At 41.2% G+C, this 23,417-nt stretch overlaps 1 protein-coding gene and 1 long non-coding RNA gene across 2 annotated transcripts in view; one reads left to right on the plus strand and one right to left on the minus strand.

The window, feature by feature from the left end:
* The window catches only part of Rusc2 (RUN and SH3 domain containing 2), a 56,680-nt gene that overhangs the window by 5,079 nt on the left and 28,184 nt on the right, over positions 1 to 23,417 (plus strand). The gene's annotated exons all lie outside the window — the stretch shown is intronic.
* On the minus strand, positions 1,447 to 21,695 carry LOC125338901. The gene is made up of 3 exons (XR_007208376.1): positions 21,416 to 21,695; positions 13,299 to 13,304; positions 1,447 to 1,489 (listed from the first exon to the last, which is right to left on the minus strand). It is a non-coding gene; the product is annotated as an uncharacterized LOC125338901 (long non-coding RNA).

Genomic DNA, 23,417 nt, shown 5'->3' on the forward strand with positions numbered 1-23,417 from the left:
GGTGGCTCGGAACCTTGTGTCTCAGACCTCAGTTCTCAGATCTCAGTCTCCTCAGTATTGCAGGCCTGAGGCTCCAGCACCTACCTAGCTGCTCTATGTTTTCTTCTGTTTGCTTATCACTTTATTTTGTTTGGTTCTTTATTATTTAGGTATCTGATCCATGTTGAGGTAATATTTGTAAGTGATGTAAGGTTTATTCTTTTACAATTGGATGCCCCACTTTCCCTATGCCATTTGTTGATGGTCTTAGACGCGTTGTTGAGAACCATTTGAGTAGATGTTTAAGAGTTTATTTCTGGACTTGGTTCTATTCCATTGGTGTATATGCCAAAGCTATGGCTGTTTTGATGGCTTTAATTTTGGTAGCAAGTTTAGGAATGAGTATGGGTAAGTTCCCCAGTGTTTTTATTTTTCAAGAGTATTTAAGCTTTTCAAGTTCAGTTCAGATTTCATGTGATTTTAAGATGGATTTTTCTTTTTCTTAAAAAAAAAAGTTGGTATTTTGATAGACACATTATTGAATAGTTTGCATTGACATCTTAGCAGTATTGTTTTCCAGTCCATGAACACCACATATCTTTGAATTTATTTGTGTCATTAATTTCTTACAGCAATGCTTTGTAGTTTTCAGTATGCAGGTCTTTCACTTTCTTGACAAAATCTGTTCTTTGCCAAGCATTTGTTTATGTATTTTATTTGTTTTATAAATGGAATCATTTTCTTAATTTTCATTTTAGTTGTTGTTTTTTTTTTGTTGTTGTTGTTTTTTGCCAGTCCTGGGGCTTGAACTAAAGACCTGAGCACTGTCCCTGGCTTCTTTTTGCTTAAGAATAGCACTCTACCACTTGAGCCACAGCACTACTTCTGGCTTTTTCAATATATGTGGTGCTGAGAAATTGAACCAGGGCTTCATGTATATGAGGCAAGCACTCTACTACTAGGCCATATTGCCAGCCCCAATTTTCATTTCAGTTTGCTTATTGTTGGCATATAGAAAAAAATCTTATGGGTTAATTTTGTGTCTTGCAGTTTCACAAACTTCATTTGTTCTTACAGCTTTCTTGTGGAATCTTTACTGCTTTCTGCATATAATATCATGTTATTTGGAAACAAAGATAATTTAACTTCTTCCTTTTAAATTTGGATGCCCTTAATTTTTTTTCCTGCCTAATTGCTCAGACTAGGACTTCAAGTACTGTTGATAGCAATGGCAAAAGTGAGCCACACTTACTCTATTTTTTAAAAATGTTAATTGTTATTATAAAGATGATGTACAAAAGCCACATCTCTTTTTTTTTTTGGCCAGTCCTGGGCCTTGGACTCAGGGCCTGAGCACTGTCCCTGGCTTCTTCCCGCTCAAGGCTAGCACTCTGCCACTTGAGCCACAGCGCCGCTTCTGGCCGTTTTCTGCATATGTGGTGCTGGGGAATCGAACCTAGGGCCTCATGTATCCGAGGCAGGCACTCTTGCCACTAGGCTATATCCCCAGCTGAAAAGCCACATCTCTTAATGCACAAACATTACAGGTTTGATGATTTGGCATGCAGGTTCTTAATTGACAGAGGACAAAACTATTTTACCCTCATATATTAATTTGTATTAACAATAGTGAGTCATCAAGACCAAGTTAAATTATAGAATACATACTCTCCATGTGTGCTGATACTAGGGCTTAATCTGGGGGCTTCTCATTCTCATTCAACTTTTTCCCTCATAACTGATGCTCTACTACTTTAGCCAACTCTGGCTTTTTGCTGGTTAATTGGAGATAAGGGTCTCTTGCGTTTGTCTGTCTGAGCTGGCTTCAAACCTAGATTCTCAAACCTTAAACTCCTGAGCAGCTAGAATTATAGGCATGAGCCACCTGTACCTGGCTCTTACAAGGATGTCTACCAAACACTTAGAGATGGTTGGTTGTTGTTTTTTATTTACTTCAAATAGTTAAAGAAGAAATCAACTGTTCCTTAATTTGACAACATAGTATTTTTATATTCTCCAGGAAGATAAGACAGAGATCAGAAATGTCGCTTGTGTTTTGGGCTGCTTATGTGAAGTCCCTGGACTAGGGATCAATAACTTGGTAGAGAGAAAATAGGGCAGCCAACTTCTAGCTAGAATCCAAAGTTGAAACTTATTTATCTTAGGATTCCAAAAATCTATATTTGATTTGTTTAACTGTTTTTTTATACATTTGTATAAATCTATACAAATCTGGAGTCTTGGGGCTGGGGATATAGCCTAGTGGCAAGAGTGCCTGCCTCGGATACACGAGGCCCTAGGTTCGATTCTCCAGCACCACATATACAGAAAACGGCCAGAAGCGGCGCTGTGGCTCAAGTGGCGGAGTGCTAGCCTTGAGCGGGAAGAAGCCAGCCAGGGACAGTGCTCAGGCCCTGAGTCCAAGGCCCAGGACTGGCCAAAAAAAAAAAAAAAAAAAAAAAAAAAAAAAAAAATCTGGAGTCTTGGGTTTTTTGGGGGGAAGGGGCATGGTACTGGTGTGTTAACTTGGTCTTACACTTAAGCTATACATATCTGATTCACCTATACAAGTCATTTTTAAAAGAAAATAAAGCCTTATATTCAGTGTACCTAAGGGAAAATGGAAAGTATTTTTGTTTTCATTTTTTTGTTTTGTTTTGTTTTTTACCGTGTTCAGGTTAACAAAAAGACTCAGATTACTGCCATGGTAAAAACCAAGAACCTCAGAAGAGAAACTAGAGACCCCACAATTTTTTATAGAAAGAGAAAAAGATACAATCAAAGTTTGTTATCCTGAATAACTTGTTTTCTGGGAGTTTTTGAGTGTAGAGTTTTTCTGTAAGGAGCTAATGATTTTCTTTCAGAAAGATGCTGTACCACTTGAGCCACATTGAAGTCCTGATTTTCTTTTAATCCACAAAGGACAATAATTGAAACATTTGTCTCACTTATCTGTCACTGAATAACAAAGCACCCGAGGCTTACAACAACAGTCAAAAACTTTAGTGGCTTATAACAACCATCAAGGAAGATTGCCTGAATCTCCAATGTCAACATTCTCTAGAAAACAGTAGAGAGTAGGGAGTTCCCCCCAAGAAAATGAGACAAACAGAGGAATTGGCAGTTGATGTCAATAGAAGTAAGATATCAATAGAACATTTTCTTAGTTGTAATATGGAGGTGATTTGATTTTACATTTAATAATATATGTATGTACTTGTAAGATATCTACATTGAACCTTGGATGGCTATGAACTTCCTCTCCAGTAAGTATTCTTGGCTTCTTTGTTCAGCTTCCTCTAGACATATGCTTCTTAAACTTTAAAATGCTGAAAATCACCTTGATCACCCCTGAAATTCTGGCTTACTAAGCCTTAAAGGAAGCCCCAAATTTCCTACTACCTAACAAATTCCCAGGTAAGGTTGGTCTGGTTCACACATCACAGGTGTGTAGTACTGCTTACTTTTTCACCCCAAACTCAGACCTTAGCTCCTCACTCAGTGGTTCTCAGGTCTGATCAGTGGAAAAGTTTCAGGTAATTTGTTGTTTGTTTGGGTTTTTGTAGTTGTTGTGCCAGTCTTGGGACTTGAACTCAGGGCCTGGGCACTGTCCTTGAGTTTCTTTTGTTCAAGGCTCGCACTCTACCACTTGAGCCACAGCATTACTTCTGGCCTTTTCTGAGTAGTTTGTTGGAAATAAAATCTTATGACCTTTTCTGCCCAGACTGGCTTTGAACCATAATCCTCAGATCTCAGACTCCTGAGCAGCACCCAGTTGTTCATTTATTTTCTGTTTAAATGAAAAAGCCATCTGAACTAATAAATTGAAATTCAATTAGTACCACTATCATAAGAGTATGATTTGGGATATATCATACTTCTTCAGGATTATAAATTTATAATTTACTTAAAATTAAGGGATTATGAAGAATAGTTTTAAATAAATGCTATTAACTTCTCAGACTTTAATGTGGAAAATGCTTAAACTTAAATACCTTCTTATGAAGATGAAAGTCAATCCCTTTGTGGGATTGACTGCATATCTGAACTCATGATCTTTCTAGTTAGCCTGCTTAGTGCCGGGATTATAGATGTGCACCAACAAACCAGGCTTATGTTTTCTGTCTATATTTCTTATTCTAGCTTATATTTTCTTATCCTCACTTAAAAATAATTTCTAAAACTATTTTGTCTCTTCCTGTTCATAATTGAAATATATGCTCACTGTAGAGAACCTAGAAAATAAAGACAAGCATGAAAATATCACTAAACAGTTTTTGAGGATGAACACAGTGACTCAAACCTATAATCCCAATTTCTGGAAACAGAAATCAGGAGGATCATAGCTCAAGGCAAGCCCTGGCAAAATGTTAGCAAGATTTCCTTCTGAAATAAGCTTGGCATGGTGGTACATTTCTATGGTCTTAGCTATGAAAAAGCTGGGTCCTTCAGGGTCCTTCATAGGTAGGAGGATCACAGTCTGAGACCTGCCCTGGATAAAACTTGGGACCCTATGTGAAAAAAAATAATTAAAAGCAGACAAGGACTGGAGGTATGGCTCAAGTGGTGGAGTGCTTGCCTAGCAAGCACAAGGCCCTAAATTCAAACTCCTCTAGAACAACAACAAAATGAAGAGGAAGCAAGGAGAAGAGGGAAGGATTAAATTACTGTGTTGAGTGTGTATATTTGGTTTTTTATTTGTTTGTTTTACTTTGTTTTGTTTGCCAGTCCTGGGACTTGAACTCAGGGCTCAGGCAATGTCCCTGAGCTTCATTTGCTCAAGGCTAGCACTCTACCACTTGAGCCACAGCACCACTTCCGGCTTTTTCTGTTTATGTGGTACTGAGGAATCGAACTCAGGGTTTCATGCGTATAGGCAAGCACTCTACCACTAAGCCACATTCTCAGCCCCAAATTACTGGTTTTTAATAGCTTCATAACAAAACAATTATTTGAATATGCCATAATTTACTTGACCCAAATATGGACATTTGTGGGGATTTAAAAATTATATTTTTCACTTTTCTAAAAAATTCTGAGATTAAGAAATTCATAGGTGCTGGTAATATGGCCTAGTGGCAAAAGTGCTTGCCTCATATACATGAAGCCCTGGGTTCAATTCCCCAGCACCACATATATAGAAAATGGCCAGAAGTGGCGCTGTGGCTCAAGTGGCAGAGAGATAGCCTTGAGCAAAAAGAAGCCAGGGACAGTGCTGGGGCTCTGAGTCCAAGGCCCAGGACTGGCAAAAAAAAAAAAAAAATTCATAAATTGTAGGTGTTCCTCAAATGGTAGGGCAGTGGCTATAAGCAAGCAAGCCGAGTGAGAGCAAGAGATCTGTCAGGCTGTGGTTACCAACACACATACACACATGCACACACACACACACACACACACACACACGGAAAGAAGATTTAAAAAAAAAACTTTTGTTCATATCTCTGGTAGTTTCCTTAAAATAGAATTGAAATTTAGAAATGGAGTTAAAGGCTTTAAACATTTTAAGCTGTTTCTCTAGGTATGCCCACATTTCTAATTAATAAACTTAAATCATTTCTTGATTTTTATCTTTGGACTTCCTAGTCAGTATGAAAGCACCTTAGCATTTCTACAACATATCTTCATAGTTTCTACTTAAACTAATGTTCAGTATTTATAATTTATCATTTTAATACTTGACTATTTTGTTACTTGTTCAATTTGCTATATTTGTCCCTTGCTCTCAGATTCTTTGGCAGAACCATAAAAGTCCTTAGGGTAATTACCAAATGTCAATAGGGTTCCTTTTCCTCTGTCTAGAATGTTGCCACCTTTTATCTGTTTAACCTCCTTTCAATTCTCAACAGAAACACCGTTTTTGTAGAGACTTTTCATGACCCAGTCACTTCCAATCAGGTCCTCTTGTTATCCTATAATATTTATTATTGGCATTTATCATAGTTTATCTGTGTGATTGTCTTCCTTTCTCCACTAGATTGTAAGCTCCATGAAAACAGGGCTATTTCCCACCATTTTCCTAGCAATTATCTCTATTCCTTTCCCTGGAAATATTTGCCCAACGCCTTGAAAGAGGCATTGAAGGAGGGCACTGGTTACAGGAATTAGAAGAGAGGCTAGGCCAGACAGACTTTTCTAAAGAAGAGCTGTGAGGCTTGGGGAAGGCCACAGGCATTCTGTCTGGAATTAACCACACCTTTTCTTGTAGTTCTTAAGTTCCTGCGGAGACTCACTTTGACTTGTGTTCTGTTGACAGGAAGCAATTCAGGTAGTCATGTACCTAATGTGTTCCTTGGGTAGGAAATTCTTGATTGACTGATAACTTGCAAATTCACTCTAACCTTCTGTGTATTCCCTTGGGATGTTGCCTGGGACAGAGTCACTTTACAAATTACAGGGAAACAAAGAACAGAGCCATAAAGAAAGGCTGAAGAATTTGAGTTAACATACCCAATGAACAGAAAACAGTCGCTATGGACTATGGCAGTGACGTGGTTCCTGGCTATGAATTCATAAATTAAGCAGTATTAGAGTTTAAAAAAAGTAGTACCAGATTAAATAAGATTTCTGACTCATTTATTTTAGTTGTTGTTTACTGAGCCTTCATTAAATATCTTTTTTTTTTTTTTTAGGACTTCTACCACCACCTGTAAGGGTATTATCATCCCCCCTTTAAAAATCAATCTGAGTCCAGGCTCCAGTGGCTCACACCTCAGGAGGCTGAGATCTGAGGATCACAGTTCAAAGGCAGCCCAGCCAGGAAAGTCTGTGAGACTCTTGTCTCTAAAAAATACCCCAAATGCCAGAAGTAGAGCTGTGGCTCAAGTGATAGAGCCTTGAGCAAAAAGGCTCAGGGACAGTGCCTAGGACCTGAGTTAAAGTCCCAAGACAAAAGAAAAGGGGAAAAAAAGAATCGGAGGCTGAAAAAGATAAATAACTTACCCAATGCTTGTAAATTTTGTAAAATTTGTCCTTAAAAACAGAATGATAGCTTGGTGTGGTGGTGTGTGCCTGTAATCCCAGCTACACAGAGAATCACAGATTCAAGTATAATGTAGGCAACATAGTAAGACTCTGTCTCAAAACCAAACAGTTTTAAGCTGGGCTCTGGTGGCTCATGCTTATAATCCTGACTTCTCAGTGGGCTGAGGACCAGCCCAGGCAGGAAAGTCCTTGAGACTGTGATCTACAATTAACCACCCAAGGCCAGAAGTGGTGTTCAGGTAGTAGAGTGCTAGCATTTGGTCAAAAAAGCTAAGGGACAGTGCCCAGGCCCTAACTTCAATCCCCATGACTGACAAAAAAAAAAAAAAAAAGTTGTATGCCACCATTTCATGGTTCTGCGCATCAGAGAGCTTGAGGCATGGCTCCGGAAGTAGAGCTACCTGTCTAGCAAGTACAAGGCCCTAGGTTCAAACCTTATACCATTAACAGAAAAAAGAAGAGCAAAGTGCTATTTTGTTCCTCTATGGTAATGAGTTTTGTAATGAAACAGTGAGTATACAATATGGAACTACTGGGTAGCCTGGACAGAAAAGTCCAGAAGACGCCATCTTCATGAAAGGAAAAGTGGATTTGGTGGGCATGCCTGTGATCCCAGCAGTGACAGGGATCTTACCCCTGCCCAGGTTACCGAGGAACCATACACAGTCCTCCAGTCTCACCTTTCCACATAGCTGGGATTATATACATGCACTCTCACCCATAGCAGTTGGTTGAGATTGAGTCTCTAGTGGCAAGAGTGCCTGCTTCATATACATGAAGCCCTGGGTTCGATTCCCCAGCACCACATATACAGAAAATGGCCAGAAGTGGCACTGTGACTCAAGTGGCAGAGTGCTAGCCTTGAGCAAAAAGAAGCCAGGGACAGTGCTCAGGCCCTGAGTCCAAGCCCCAGGACTGGCCAAAAAAAAAAAAAGATTTTGCCCTGGCTGGCCTTGAACCACAATTCTCTAGATCTCTACCTCTTACGTAGCTAGGATTATAGACACAGCAGCAGCCTGTCTCTCTTTTTACTGCTGCCATTCCAAAGGCCTAATTCATAGATTTTTATGTAGTGGCTTCCCCGTGTGAACTAGAAGCTCCATGAAGGCAGGCAGCAGGTATGTTTGTGCACATAATATGATACCCGGAACTTCATAGGTGCTCAGTTAATATTTGTGAACTAGTCTTTGGGCAAGACACATCATAAGGTTTTAGGAACACAACAGATTCCTTCATATGTCTGCCTGAAGAGAGAAGGGAAACCCTGCCAGGGCCCTGTTAGGTGCTTGTGAGTTACTCTCTGATTCTTCAGGTCCTGCCTCCTTTGGATGAGCCCTCAGTGGCTTGATGTTTAGGCTTTGGCAAAAGTCTGTCCTTGTTCTGAGGTTCTGCCTGCAAATGAACTACACTGTTTCCTGTCCCCAAGTGAACTGAATGGGGTTGCAACTGGCAACAGAGCACAGGTTCCCTGCTGGAACCGCCCTGCCTCTGGAGATGGCAATAGGATCGCTTGACCAAGCAGGAAATGCCAAGCCCTTTTCCTGAAATTCTGAGCAGCCTGAGGAGTCCTCAGATGCAGTTGGAATAGCGCCCAGTGAAGAGAACGGGTCTTATGTAACTCTACAGACTGCCCTTTTTAGGAAAAAACAAAGTGTTCCTCAGCTAGTGCTGAACTTTTTGAGACACATCCTGCATTCTTTCCTAGCTGCTCAGCAGCCCCCACTGGAAGCAGTTACCAGGATAGCCATGCCGACTGGTGAGGTTAAGGGGTGGGGTGAGGAGACAGGGATGGGAGAGCCTTCACCACTCTGGCTGGAACATGCTGTTCTGGTTCTCAAGCTGCTGCTCCAATCCCAGCTGGGCATGTGGGGGACTTGGGAAGAATTGCACTAAGATCGTTTCCTACAAGCTCCAGAGGTCGGCCACTGTATTTCCTGCTTCCTCTTCAGCATCATCACACCCAGCCCCAGGGCCTGGAGCGCCATTGTGTAAATAGGTCTGCAGCAGTGCTGAAGTGCATTCTGCTCTGGAGAAAGACACTTTTAAATTTTTGTTTGAAGATTCAGTTCCTCCCTAGTTCCACTTAGGTTTTAGGTTAAGATAAGTGACTGTGAAAATGAAGAACATAGTCTTTCTCGAACTTAGTATGAAACCCAGGAGGAGAAAGTGGATGTATAGTTAAAATCTGCTTCCTTGTTTATAGTCCTTAGCACTTTGTGTGAAGTTGTAGTCTCAGCTGTTCTGTGAGGGTAACCATCAGGTTTGAATTGACTGTGAAATATTATGCTAATTCAAGATAAATAAGCCAGGGAGATCTGATGACTGATTGGAAGCTGGCTAGACCAGTCCTTGTAGAGGTGCAGTGTAAATTGCAGGGTGAAGGAGGCACTGAGTTCAGATTTTTATATGATTTGGCATATTCACCACCTTAAACATTTATCATTTCCTTGTGTTGGAAATAGTCAAACTCTTCTCCACTGGTTATTTTGAAATATTCAATAAAGTATCCTTTTAAGGATTTTGTTGTTGTTGTTGGTTTGGTTTGGTTTTTTTTTGTTTTTGCCAGTCTGGGGCTTGAACTCAGGGCTTAGGCACTGTCCCTGAACTACTTTTGCTCAGGGCTAGCACTCTACCATTTGAGCCACAGCACCACTTCTGGCTATTGCTGTTTATGTGGTACTGAGGAATCGAACCCAGGGCTTCATTCATGCTAGGCAAGCACTCTACCACTAGGCCGCATTCCCACCCCCTTTTAAGGGTTTTTAAGATGAAGGTTCATACTCGTGTGAGCTGAAACAGTGGTATGCCACACACTGAAAACTTTGAAGGTCCTTTATTAAAGCTGGTCAAGAGTGGCTGTCGCTCAACAAAGATCTCTCCGTGCCCAGGGGAAGTAAAGTGTGTGTGTGGGGGGAGGGGGGCAGGGGTTGTTAAAGGAAGAAACTGCAAAATTTACATATGTTGAGTTAGTACCAGGGAGATTAGGTACTGACCAGATAAGGAGACAACTGGGCAGCATATATCCCTTAATTTAAACAAAAGTGACAGGTTGTAAACTAGGATATCACAGTTTAACAATTTGCTGGAGCGGGGGTGGGGGGTGGGGGGTGCTTGTATTTACTCTTTAACTCCAGATTTTCTCTTGTGAAACAGCATGGTTCTTCGCTGTAACATTGGGGTCAGGGGGAGACTAGGTATTTCAGAGGTTGATGTAAACAGACTTCATTTTTAAAGGGTAATTTGGCAAGCACTCTTGCCACTAGGCCATATTCCCAGCCCCTTAAAGGATAATTTGAAAAGGAGAGTCAAGTTAGAGGTTGATAGAAGAATTCAGACAATTGGCAGGTGCCAGTGGCTACTCAGAAGTTGAGATCTAAGGATTACAGTTCAAAGCCAGCCCAGGCAAAAAAAAAAAGGTCCATGAGATTCTTTCCTATCTCCAATTCAGTGGTAAAAAGCTGAAAGTGGAAATGTGGTTCAAGTGGTATAGTACCTGATTTGAGTGGAAAAACAAAGGGATAGTACCTTTACCTAGGCCCTGAGGTCAAATTCCTGTACTTGCATACAAAAAGAATTCAGACATACCATAATTATAGATTGTTTGGTCTTTAATAGCAATAGAAATAGAAAAAAATAGGTAGAATCAGTAAGACATGATGATTGTTGGTGTAAGATTTATTAAAATAGGTAGGCAATAAAGGAGAATACCACGTGGTATTCAAGCAGGAGAGAAAAGTTTATTCCCAACCGCTGGCCTGTGGCGGAGATGATGCATGGCTGGAGAGAAGGAATGAACATGCTTTATCTAGGGCAGAGGCCGGAGGTATGGCCAGGTGGATTGGATGGATGTGAGCTCAGAGAAGGGGGAGGTAACTACCTCCAGCTGTGCTAGTTACCTAGCAACTCAGGTACTGGGTGCCGACTTAAACAGGCAAGGGGGTGGGAGGCATCTGCATGGAGCCCTTCCCAGGGATGGACCTTACAGTTGGGATGTGGTAAAATGCCTTAAAGTAGAACTAGATATGACAGAAACCCAAAATTGTTGCTTAAATAGATGGAAGTTTACTTTGTTTCTCAACAACAATAAAAATCCAGCCCTGGGTTGGTATAGCAGCTTTGTGTTTCTGAAGATCTAGATCCATGCTAGGTGCTGGTGGCTAAAGCCATAAAGGCCTCTAAACTGCTTTTCAACAGATAGTCTGTGAGACTTCATCTCAGCAAAAGAAGCTGAATATAGTGGTGTCTACATGTGACTCCCGCTATGATAGGAACTCCATCACAGTTTGGGAGCACACTTGGGCAGGAAGTAATATACCCATCTCAAAATAGCCAGCACAAAAGAGGACTGGAGGCTTGATACAGTGGTAGAGCACATACCTAGCAAGCAGAAAGCCCAAAGTACAAACCTCAAAACTGCCAAGAGAAGAGACAAGAGAACAGATGGAAGGAAGGAAGGAAGGGAGGAAGGGAGGAAGGGAGGAAGGAAGGAAGGAAGGAAGGAAGGAAGGAAGGAAGGAAGGAAGGAAGGAAGGAAGGAAGGAAGGAAGGGAGGGAAAGATTCAAACCCCCTTCAATTTTTGTGCTGCTATTCCTAGGCTTTTTGTATGGCTCTAGCTAGGAGCTGCTACCACCCTACTAGCTGGTAGCTTACCCTACTAGCAGCAGGAAGGGGGAAGGGAATCAGGAGGGTGTGCTCTTCAGACTGCTGGAAGTTCCATGCAATACTTCCACCAGAACTTAGCCAAGTGGCCACTCCTACTGCAAGGGGAGCTGGATTGGCTTTTAGCTAGTTAGGCAGCATTATGCCCAGCCAAATACAAAGACCAGTAAAGAAAAGGAAAATGACTATTGATTGGCAGCTAACAATTTAAGGCCCAAGAAGGTAGGGAACTAATTTAGCCAATTTGTTTTCAAAATAGCAGAAATTGCACATATACTGTTAGGTTTTTTAAGTGGGTAGCTGGTAAAGGAGAACGCCACGCGGTATTCAGGCAGGAGAGAAAGTTTATTACCGAACTGCTGGCCTGTGGCCGAATTGATCCGTGCCCCCTGCCCTAGATAAGGCAGGGCCAGATGGGGGTCGCCCCTTTTTTCTCCCTTCTGGCCATGCATCACCTCAGCCACAGGCCATCAGTTTGGTAATAAATTTTGTCTCCTGCCTGAATACCGCATGACATTCTCCTTTACTGGCTACCTACTTTAAAAACGTAACATATACAACTTTGAAAGAGAGTTCTTTAGCCACTATGCAAATATTTAGCATATTTAAATCCAGTATTATTCTTGTGAATGATAAAACAAGTGTCCAAGCAAATCAAAAGCTCAAGTGTGCATATAATTGTAAGCCCAATAGCCTCCTCTCCCATAGCTTAGCATGCTCCTTTCCTAAGCAACACTAGGCCCATTTAGAGAAGGCAGCAAATAATCAGCCCCACCCCCTTTATCTTGAGGTGGTATTCTTTTGGGGGCAATTATAATCATATAAGGCAACAAGATCCCCTTAGAGTGACTTTCAGGCCTGGGCAGCTGCAGGACCCCTTATCTGTCATTTGGGCAGCAGCCATAAATCCTAGCCCGCTATGATGAAGCCCCTGGTCCACATGTCCACACCGAGGTCCCCACCTCTAAGACCTCCTAGGTCTTAGACATTAGACATCCCAGACATTAGACGGCACTTCTTACTTCTCCCTTTGCTGGCAATAAACCTTTCCTTTGTTCGTGTCTACGTGGTTTCTGGCAAATTCTAATACATTCTAACAATAACTATTAATTTGACCTTAATCACTATCATGTGAAATTGTCATGATTGTGACTTTAAGCATCTTGTTATTCACTAATAGTCAGATTATAGAAAAGCGAAGACCAGCAGACTGCTGCTATTTAGAACAAAGTCTAAGCAGGCTCCAACCTAAGGGAACTGCTTCTTGTTTTTCTCTTCATAAGGTATTAGCAATGTTAGAATAAAGAACAAGGGCTCTGAGTGAGCCAGACAAGAGTTCCAAGCCTAACTTCTCTTTCTAGTTCTGAAAGCGTGGATAAAGTTAATCCCAGCAAGAGTCTCAGTTTCCTCTGCTGCCAAACAGAGATAATAATATCCATGCTACACAGTTACTGTGAAGATTAGAAATGTATTCACAGCAAACAGCACAATGAGTAGCATAATAGATAATATTATTATGAGTCATTTGTTTTCTTCTTAGCTCATGTTGCATGAGGAGGTCTAACTCTAGAGATGTATCACCATTTGTTCATTCTTCATAGGTTGCTTCTACAGTAGTAACTTTTTATAGTTCCTACAGTCATAGTCAGTCCTCCCTCTATACTGACAGTGAGCCCACCCCTACCTCAAAACCAGTCATCCCCATTTACTGTCCCAAGACTTATCTTTCTGCAGAAATGTTCTTACCATCCACAACCCAACTATATATGGAGACTGAGCTGGAGACTGAGCTAAGTCAAGTGTGGCTTTGGAACCTGGGAGCAGTGGGGGGAAAGTGGGAGGAAAGACTCGTAACAGCAGAACGTAGTATTCTAAGCAGACATGGAAAGATAAAAATGCCCTCAACCATGACAATGCAATAGACTGAATTCCACAGATGCTTTAGAAGTGCTTTCTGTGAAGGAAAATAGACAGTCTGCCAGATCCAATGCAAATAACCTCAGGATTCTTCCTTCACATTCCTCAGTGGCTCCTGAGAGGGGAGTTGCTCTGCCCTGTCTGCACCAACTGTGGAAAGAGGAAAGTGCCTCTCTAGGCCCATAAGTTTAGAGAGAGACCTTACATATGGAGGCCTTGGGGGGTCTAGAACAAGAGTCAGTTAAAAAAAAAAAAACCCTATGGAGTTTTTAAATAGCCCACAAATTCAAAGTGGTTTCACATTTTTAAGGGTTATTAAAAAAAAAAAGAACAGAAAAAAATTATACATTCCGAAAACTGCTGAAAGTAAATTTCAGATGTTTTCACTACAAAAATGATATGTATTTGAGGTGATGAATGTTAATTAATGTAATTTATTCCACATGATATTTTTAGATCATAATGTCACTCTTACCTCCATAAATCTATACAAAAATTATAAAAGGCCAATTTATAATGAAATGTAAAAGCTTGAATGGCATAACTGTATGGCACACAAAGCCTACTATCTTGCTGATCCCTGATCCAGAGCTCCTTTTCTAAAAGGTGACAGCTCTTACCAGAGCCTGCAGAAGAGGTTCAGGTATCTGTTTTTGAATCCCAGGGTAGGAGGCAGTGGCAGAAAAGAGGTGTCAGCATCAATGAAGGATAGATTTCTGTTTCTTCTCTCTCTAAGAGTTCTGGAAACCTGGCCAACCAGCTAACCCTATACCGAGGAATTACTGAGATAGAGAGAGTGAAGGCTTGTGTTGAGTTTAGAATACAGTGTTGCCTTTGTTCTAAGGGAGCAGTAGCATACATTCCTTCATTAATGTATATGTTTTCTCAAGCTTGTAGGCTAGACTAAATATTAGGTCCTGCCCCTGAATCTGTACCAACCTCCAAGCAGGGTCATCTCCCACCCATCCAGTTTAGTTGTGTGACTCCCAGATTGAACAAGAGGGTGAATGAGGTGTTTCCTTCTGCTCACACATTTCTACTTTTTCTACTATACAACAGAGAAATTAGTGCTTTGTATCTAGGCAAGCAGATTCCTATTTCACTTATTCCTTAAACCTGAGGTGGAGATTACAGGCCTCTGTGTACAGCCCAGACCTGCTTCACAACATAGCCATCATGTCCTAGAAGAAGAAAAAATCCAGAAAGCCAAGGCTGTCTTGATAAGAATTATATTACTGAAATACTTTCATTGAAGACTTTACTTTGTAGTATTTACATTTCCTATTATATTTATTTTTTAATATTTTTACTTGCCACGACACCAGAAAACAGAGACTTTTACCAGGCAGTAAATCTAGAGCTTGAGAGGACAGGTACCCTGCCCCGTATGACCCAGCAAGTCAGAGAAAAAGCCAAGAATGAAAGCAGTGTTCACATCCATGGGCATCCTGCCATTATCTAGGCTAGCTTCCAGATGCAGCTGAGCTCAAAGTCTTCTATCACTGGTGATCAATTCTGGTTGTTTCTGAGGCTGCATTGTTGTTTTGATGACCAGATGGATAAACCTTGAGTGACAGGAAAAGAATGTTTTGACTGTGTAGTTCACTGGCCTGCCTTCCTTAAAGTGTTGGTATGTTGTGTCACTAACAGTGATTGTGAGTCAGCCACAAGCAGGAAGATGAGTCCTCGAGTCCCCAAGATTGTGCTTGGCTGTTTTCTTTGCACTTCAGCATTCCTACCTGGTGTTTGGCACATTTCTGTCATTCCACAGCAGTCTGCTATGCACATAGCCTCTCGATAGGCCAGTCTACATCTATTTACATCAGCAGTTCAGCTGTCAGCCTCCTCACCATCATCTGCCCAATGGGGCAAATAGAAAACCAAGTCAGAGAACTGCCTTTCTCAGAGACAGTGGGATAGCCATGGAGTTCCAGATGCTGTGGTCAGGGCCTTGGGGGATAAAGAAGCTTTCAGGAGAAATTATCTAAACATTGGCTCCTGCATGGTAGTTCTAGTCTATTGTCAGATCTAGGATAAAAGCTCTGGTGGCAAAAATTTACAAGGAATTTGATGGTCCTACTAAAAAGGATGAAATCAGTTGAGGACTATTTTATCCCATCCTTTGTTTCAGATATTCTATACAACTCTCCCAAGCATGCTTTTTCTATTTCATACCAGCATGCACTGCACAAGTGAGGCACTGTGTGTTATGCTGCCTTCTGGTTAGTTGCTTGGTAGTCTTCCCTTGAACTTGCTCAGAACATTTCAATGAAACCCCGTTGTTAGTGTGTATATGTGTGTGCCCTGACCAAATCAATGCACTAGACCATTTTGTTCTACCTCACTCTAGTGAGTGCTCTGTGCCACTGCTTTCCATTTGGAATCCATGTGGTCTCAGAGATCTGGGACATGGCACCTGACAAATGAAAGCTCTGTTTGTTCCCCTTCCCCATCCCTGTCAATGCTGAGCTGTTTTCAACAAAGCTTTCTTCCTCCAGAATCCAACTGAGCAACCTGGAGAAGCTTGAGGCCACTCCTATAGCAGGAAGCTGCCCTACATTTAGGCATAACCAGTAGAACTTGATACTAAAGCTAGAGTGTAAAAATAAACACCTCCTACAGTTCTGTCTTAATCCGGTGCCTTCAGAGTTGCTATTATTAGACTGGAGGGCTCCCAGGCAGCTGTGATGGGCAGACAACAGCCTGGACAGACCTATCCTGCCACCCTGGGATCAGACTGTTCCACTCCTTCATCTCCTAGGATCTGATGGGGGGCCATTACTCTGGAGTAGTAGAGACCTTGAGGCTGCAGGACCGATTACTAGAGTGTAGTGGACACTGAATGACTGATTCAGACCTAGTGAGGGGGGAGGAAGAGAAGCATAGCTCTTCTTCCCATGTCCTTTGACTCTCTCAAGAGATTTGCCTACAAATTCTCTGTATTGAGGCATTTAGATTTTCTGATCATCTACCAAAGGAATAATAATAATAGGGACTGATTCATAGACATTTACATGTCAGGCATCTCATATAACAATCAAATTCTGCCACAAGCCTCTAGGGAAAAGTATCATGATAATTTTTTAAAATATTTATTGTTACTATAAAGGTGATGTACAGTGGGGTTACAGTTACATAAGTTAGGTAAAGAGAACATTTCTTTTGGGGCAGTGTCACCCCTTCCCTTGCCTTCTCCCAGTTTCCCATACCCCTACAACTTGTGTAGTTCATTTTCAACATGGTGTCCAGTTTGTCCCTTCATTTCTTTTTTTTTTTATTGTCAAACTGATATACAGAGAAATTACAGTTTCATACGTTAGGCTTTGGATACATTTCTTGTACTGTTTGTTACCTCCTCCCTCATTCCCCCCTCCCCCCTCCCCCTTTGTCCCTTCATTTCTGTGCCTCCCTTTACCCCCAAAGTCATACAAACAAACCAATAGGACAAAAAGAAAGCAAAACCGCAGCAGCAGCAGCAACAACAACAACAACAAAAACCTCTTGTTTTCATTTCCTAGAGTTCATTTTGGTAAATATTATTTTGTATGATCAGATGCATTTTATATCTGAGTGACCTGATGTTTGTTGAGGTTGACTAACCAAAGTTCTGTAGCTGGCAAGCCATGTGCCAGATTTGAACCCAGACTCAACACCAAATCCATACTTAGAACATGACAGAATCTCAGGACAAGGCTAAACTCTAGCTGCTTGCTCCCTAAATTTTTTGCTTAAACAAAAAAAAAAAGAACTATGCTTACTCTATTTCCGTAAATAATGCAAATACATTTATTGTCTATAGAAATGGTCTTTGCTGCCCCTTGTTAGTGAAGCAGTCCAGTGCTCTTACCAAGGACACTGAACTAGACTGGAGAGATCTGCAGCCTGCTGGAAGATTGACTTGATCTCTGATGAGAGTCGCAGGAACCAGAAATCCACTGCTTAGATTATGGCCACATAGGAACTAGTTGGCTTGGGGAATGAGACTTTGATGGCTTCTGGCAGTCGTGCCTTGGGAGGGGTGTACTTGAAGGAAAAGATTTCCTTGAAAGGCAGTGAGGCATCCCTCCTCTCTTTCTCTACCTCCCCTTGCCGGCCCCACAACTGGCTTGTGTAATTCAATCTAGATTCTTCTCATAGTCTACTTCTCTATGCATATGCTCCCTTTTATTTACGGCTTTGGATGAACTGATTGGATAGCAGCTCACTAGCCTGTATGCAATAGTCCACTATCAGGGGTGGGGAAGAGTAGAGAATATGCTGACTGCTTCCTGGAGCCCAGGAACCCAAAAGAACAGCCTAAGGATAGTCTATTCAACAGTCAAGAAGCAGCAGAGCTGACTAACTCCTGCAGATACACAGGTGAGAGCAGTCCTCCACACAGAGCAAGCTGTGCTGGGGCTTGTAGCCTCCACCCTGGCTTCTCACGTCTGCTCTTGGCTTCTTGCTCCCTTGCTCCTCACTGCTTGCATTCTCCATTCCTTCATATGTCAAGGTAGGAACTAAATCTTCCCTAATTCCTTACAGTCTTCCTCCCTCCCCATAGCCTACATCCTCAAAAGAAATAGGGTTTATAGCAGTTCTCAATCTCTAGGGACTTGTTACTGTGGCACTTAGAAGCCAGACACCTAGGAGTGTGAGTGCCTATGTGTGTCTACATATTCATGTTGGAATGCAGGAAGGCAGAAGGGAGGGCATTTATTAACACCTTACACAAAAGCCCTTCCTGGGATGTCAGATTTTCATTTGGTCCTCTAAGAGTTCATCTGCAGGAGCCCCTCTGCTTCTAAACAGTTGCTACACAGTTGAGCTAAAGAGGGAATCAAATATTGGTCTAATGGAGAAAGGCACACACTTACTAGCTGGATTTGTGAAAAAGGAATTCTTTTCTAGATGAAACCCCTTTTGAGCAGAGACCCCAGGACAAAGTTAGGTTTATTTTGTTGTTTGGTTTTGTTTTTGTTGCCAGTCCTCGGGCTTGAACTCAGGGCCTGAGCACTGTCCCTGCCTTCTTTTTGCTCAAGGCTAGCACTTTGCCACTTGAGCCACAGCACCACTTCCAGTTTTTTCTATATATATGTGGTGCTGAGGAATTGAACCCAGCGCTTCATGTATATGAAACAAGCACTTTACCACTAGGCCATATTCCCAGCCCACCAAAGCTAGGGTTATAAGCAGATCTTAATAGAATGAAGAAAAGCAATCCTTTAAACATAGAGAGGATCAGTGGCTTCTGGCTTGTTCTTTTCCTACGTGTAATTTCCAATGCTGCAATCTCCATTCTTTGAATTGTGACCTCAAGGGCTGGAAGCACTGCAGAGCCTAGGAGGTAGAAGGCTTGGGACCTGTTGAAGGCCCAGCCCTGGCTGTTGAATAGGTTTTAACGACACCTGTACTTTTTTAGCTCATAAGGAAGAAGACAGACTTGAGAAAAGAAAGTAGGCTGACACTAGGAGGCCCTAAGAAAGAGCCTTTGCCTTTTAAAGGTGGACTTTAGCTGAACTTTTCTACATGTAAGAAGTCAAAAAGCAAAGCAACTTCTGTGCTTTGAAAGAGGATGCTATATTAGGGAGACCCAATATGGAAGCAGCTGGTGTGTGTGAGACAGTCTTCAAGCTAAGCCTCTTCTAGAACACTTTTGGTATTCTGGCCAGTCACACATGGAGTCCAAAATATCATGAAGCCAGTTAGGAACAAGAGCCTCCTTGGCTAGGAGCAGCTATACTAACAGGAGGGAAGGCAGATGACCTCCTGGGTGTTGGCTGCCATTCCATTTGTGGAATCAGACTCCTGAGGCCATAGTCAGGTGCACACAAGCATCTGACAGCTTATGTATTCTCTTTGCTACTCAGCCTCAGACACACACTAGCACCACCAGTTCTTAAATCTCTAGATTATTTTAGCATCTCTCATGTATTTTATTGTTTATTTAGTTTGTTTGTTTTTGGGGGGGCAGTCCTGGGCCTTGGACTCAGGGCCTGAGCACTGTCCCTGGCTTGCTCAAGGCTAGCACTCTGCCACTAGAGCCACAGCGCCACTTCTGGCCATATTCTGTATATCTGGTGCTGGGGAATTGAACCCAGGGCTTCATGTATACGAGGCAAGCACTCTTGCCACCAGCCCCTCTCATGTATTTTAGAAGTACTTGTCCTGTAGGAAACTTAAAGCCTCCATCTAATCTCATGGCCTCTGAGAACCTTGATAAGGTATAGGAAAGAGATACAGGCTGACTTTCCTGAATTCATGTACAGTGCAAAGTTTATTTCTGCTTTGGGAAGTTAAGTCTGATATTAAGTTAATCAGTATAATTTTATAAACACAATGGAAACTATGAGTAAAGAGATGATTACTATCAGTTAATCCTTTATTTCATTTCCCATATCCCCAAACTCTAACATGTTCACTTGTGCCTTTGCTCAAGGTTTCCATAACTTCTTTCTCTAAGCCTTAGGTCCCTTGGTGGTACATTTGGGACTCCATAATAGAAAAAGGTAATCAGCATATTTATCCTCTCCTGCGTCAAATAGAGAAGCTCTATTTTGTGTTGTTAGGGCTAAAAAGAAACCACTGTTATAACTCTTGTTACACATCATATAACATCCATATTGCTGCCCTTCCCTCTCCAGGAACACATTATCACTGATAATAAAATTATGAGTCTCTCTAGTTGGACTGGAACCTCTGAATATCCAGCCAATGCCTTAAACAACGTAAGTGTGATGACTCATGAGATGGTAATTAATTACGCTTCTAAATCGGAAGAGTATAATGTATCATCTTTGGTTTGTTATGATTTGAGTATTTTAAATCTTTACCACTAGAATCAATCCAAGGTGAAACACTGTCAAATACAGGTTCTTGCCGATGTAGAATATACCTGACTGGAGCAACACAAGCAAAAGAACTTTTGTTGATTCCCAAAGAAGAGTGTCCTGAGCTGAAAGTTCAGGAGAATGATTCTTGAGAAAGATAGGGACAAAAATATACTAAAAGTCACGTAATCTCATGTAGTTTTCTGGTACTTCTTGCTCTTACTAAGAGTTAACAGCCTAGAAAGATTCCTGGTCTTTTTTTTTTTCTATTATAAAGCCAAACAGAAAAGGACATTAGTAGAAAAATTAACCAAATTCAAGTGTTAGGTGTAATCAGTGTGAATCTTTTTTTGTTTTAGTAAAGGGTTATGTAAGTTGCTAGCCTTAGAAATGAAGGATGTAGAGGAACTACAAACCACCTTTGTAATTGTTCTGTATATCTAAAATTATTCCCAAATAGTTAATATCTAAAGAAAATATACAGCAAGCCAGGCATGATTGGTTCACACCTTTAATCCTAGCTACTTGAGAGGCTAAGATTGAAAGGATCACAGTTTGAGACCAATGCAGGCACCAAAACAAAAAACAAAAATTCCTGAGACCCTAGGTCAACCAATAGCACCTGTCAAAGCTTAAGAGTAGGAGGATCACAATCGAAGCTGGCCCAGGCAAAGAGCAAGACCTTGGCTGGAGGCAAGGTTCAGGTGCTAGAGTGCCTGCATAGCAAACTCAAAACCCTGAGTTCAGGGCTGGGGATATGGCCTAGTGGCAAGAGTGCCTGCCTCATATACAGGAGGCCCTGGGTTCGATTCCCCAGCACCACATATACAGAAAATGGCCAGAAGTGGCGCTGTGGCTCAAGTGGCAGAGTGCTAGCCTTGAGCAAAAAGAAGCCAGGGACAGTGCTCAGGCTCTGAGTCCAAGGCCCAGGACTGGCAAAAAAAAACAAAAACAAAAACAAAACAACCCTGAGTTCAAACTCCAGAACCACCAAGTGAAAAAAGCTAACTAGTATCAAATCTGAGACAGTCTGAACATCAAAATCAATAATACCAGCAATGGAGTTAACCTACTAAATTTTTTTAAAGAGTCCTATAAATAAATGAAATAAAAAGCAAATCATTGTAAAATTCCAACTAATAAATGTATAAGAAATAGTAAGAAAATTGTCACTTTTCAGCTTTAATAGTAAATAATTCAAACAATAATCACCAATGGGTGCTTTTTTAAAAAAATGGATGGAACTTTTCTGTGCAGCAGGTATTTACAGAGTCCCAAAGTATTCTCCCCAGATGCTGTCTTAACCAAAGGCTCAGCATCATCAATAAAATAGCACTTTATAAGTTGGGTTTAGGCTAGTTTTTCTTTGCTCTCTCTGCATTTTATCTGTTTCTTCTGTTTCTGTTTTGTTCCACTGTTCATTATTTATGTTAGACGTTGCCATCAAAAGTCTGGTAATCCTTGACTATTGATTCATGAAGGAAGCTTGAAAACCTGATTGGAAATTCTGTGAAAGTGGACAGACACAGCAATATGGTTTTTCCCTTGAGGGACCTACAAAGTCTGTATCTGATTCTCTTTTCTCTGGGGTAATTCAGTTTCTGCAGAAAAATCATCTGCCAGGGTTAACAGTGGGGATAATTAATGTTGATGTTAGTATTATATATAAATAGGAAGAAAGAAGAGTCTGGGAAAATGAGTATATATAATCTCACTTTTTTGTAATAGATGCATTCTTGTAAATCTCTATAACTTGCTATCCTCTGTGTGCATATGTGTGCGTGCATGTGCGCGTGTGTGCGTGTGTGTGTGTGTGTGTGTGTGTGTGTGTGTGTGTGTGTGTGCTGGTCCTGGGGATTGAACTCAGTACCTGAGCACTGTTCCTGAGCTTTTGTGATCAACGTTCGTGCTCTACCACTTGAGCAACATCTCCATTTCAGGCTTTTTTGGTGGTTAATTGGAAATAAAAAGTCTTACGGACTTTCCTGCCCTAGCTGGCTTCAAACAGTGATCCTCAGATCTCAGCCTCCTGAGTTAGCTAGGATTATAAGCATGAGCCACTGGCTCCAGCTCCTACTTCCTTCCTTCCTTTATTTCTTTCTTTTTTAAAAATTAGCTTATATGTCTTTTCCAGTGTGATTGAGGATTTCTTTGTAAACTTTTTTTTTTTCAGTACTGAGGCTAGGGCCTCACATATGCTAAGACAAGCACTATCATTTGGGCCATGCCCTCAATCCTGTAAACTTTTATTTTTATGGTTCTGTTCTATTCCATTGAATACATAAAGCACTGTTCAGGCATTTAAAAAATATTTAGAAATTTCTCATTTAATTTGTAAGTAGCACTGCAGTAAACAGAAAAAAGTGCAGCTGTTACTCTAGGATAAAGGTAGCAGATTTAAATGCTTTATAAGAACTAGGTAAATAAGCAAAGGGTTCAGAGTTTAAGATCTTGGCATTTAAAATTATTGTACCAAGCATTTTACTAAGCCTTGGCCTTTTGTGTCTCATTGTCCTCTTCATGTTTTTCCTCGTGCTCAGAGAGGCTATTTGCAGGCTAAGCTAACCTGAAAGCCAGCTTGGCTCTACTGTGCCTGCCATTCAATTGCTTTGTCAGACATCACTATCACTGATGTCCTACTGTGTGCCAAGGCCCTGTGTTCCAAATTAACTACTGAGTTATAACACATAGCTCTACCCCAAAAAACATAGTCTCATCACAAGATAAAAATAAAAATAAAGAATAACCAATGCTTGTAACCAAATAGGTTGTATAAATAAATAGTTGGTATTAAAAACATTCAGAGGGGATGGGAATATGGCTTAGTGGTAGAGTACTTGCCTCCTATACATGAAGCCCTGGGTTCAATTCCTCAACACCACATATATAGAAAAACCAGAAGTGGGCGCTATGGCTCAAGTGGTACAGTGCTAGCCTTGAGCAAAAAGAAGCCAGGGATAGTGCTCAGGCCCTGAGTTCAAGCCCCAGGAGTGGCAAAAAATAAAATAACATTCAGAAGGATTTTCATAATAAAAATTAAAACTGCTTCCATGTGAGGTCATTTGATCTAC

Source organism: Perognathus longimembris, chromosome 1, assembly GCF_023159225.1.
Source record: "Perognathus longimembris pacificus isolate PPM17 chromosome 1, ASM2315922v1, whole genome shotgun sequence".
NCBI lineage: Eukaryota > Metazoa > Chordata > Mammalia > Rodentia > Heteromyidae > Perognathus > Perognathus longimembris.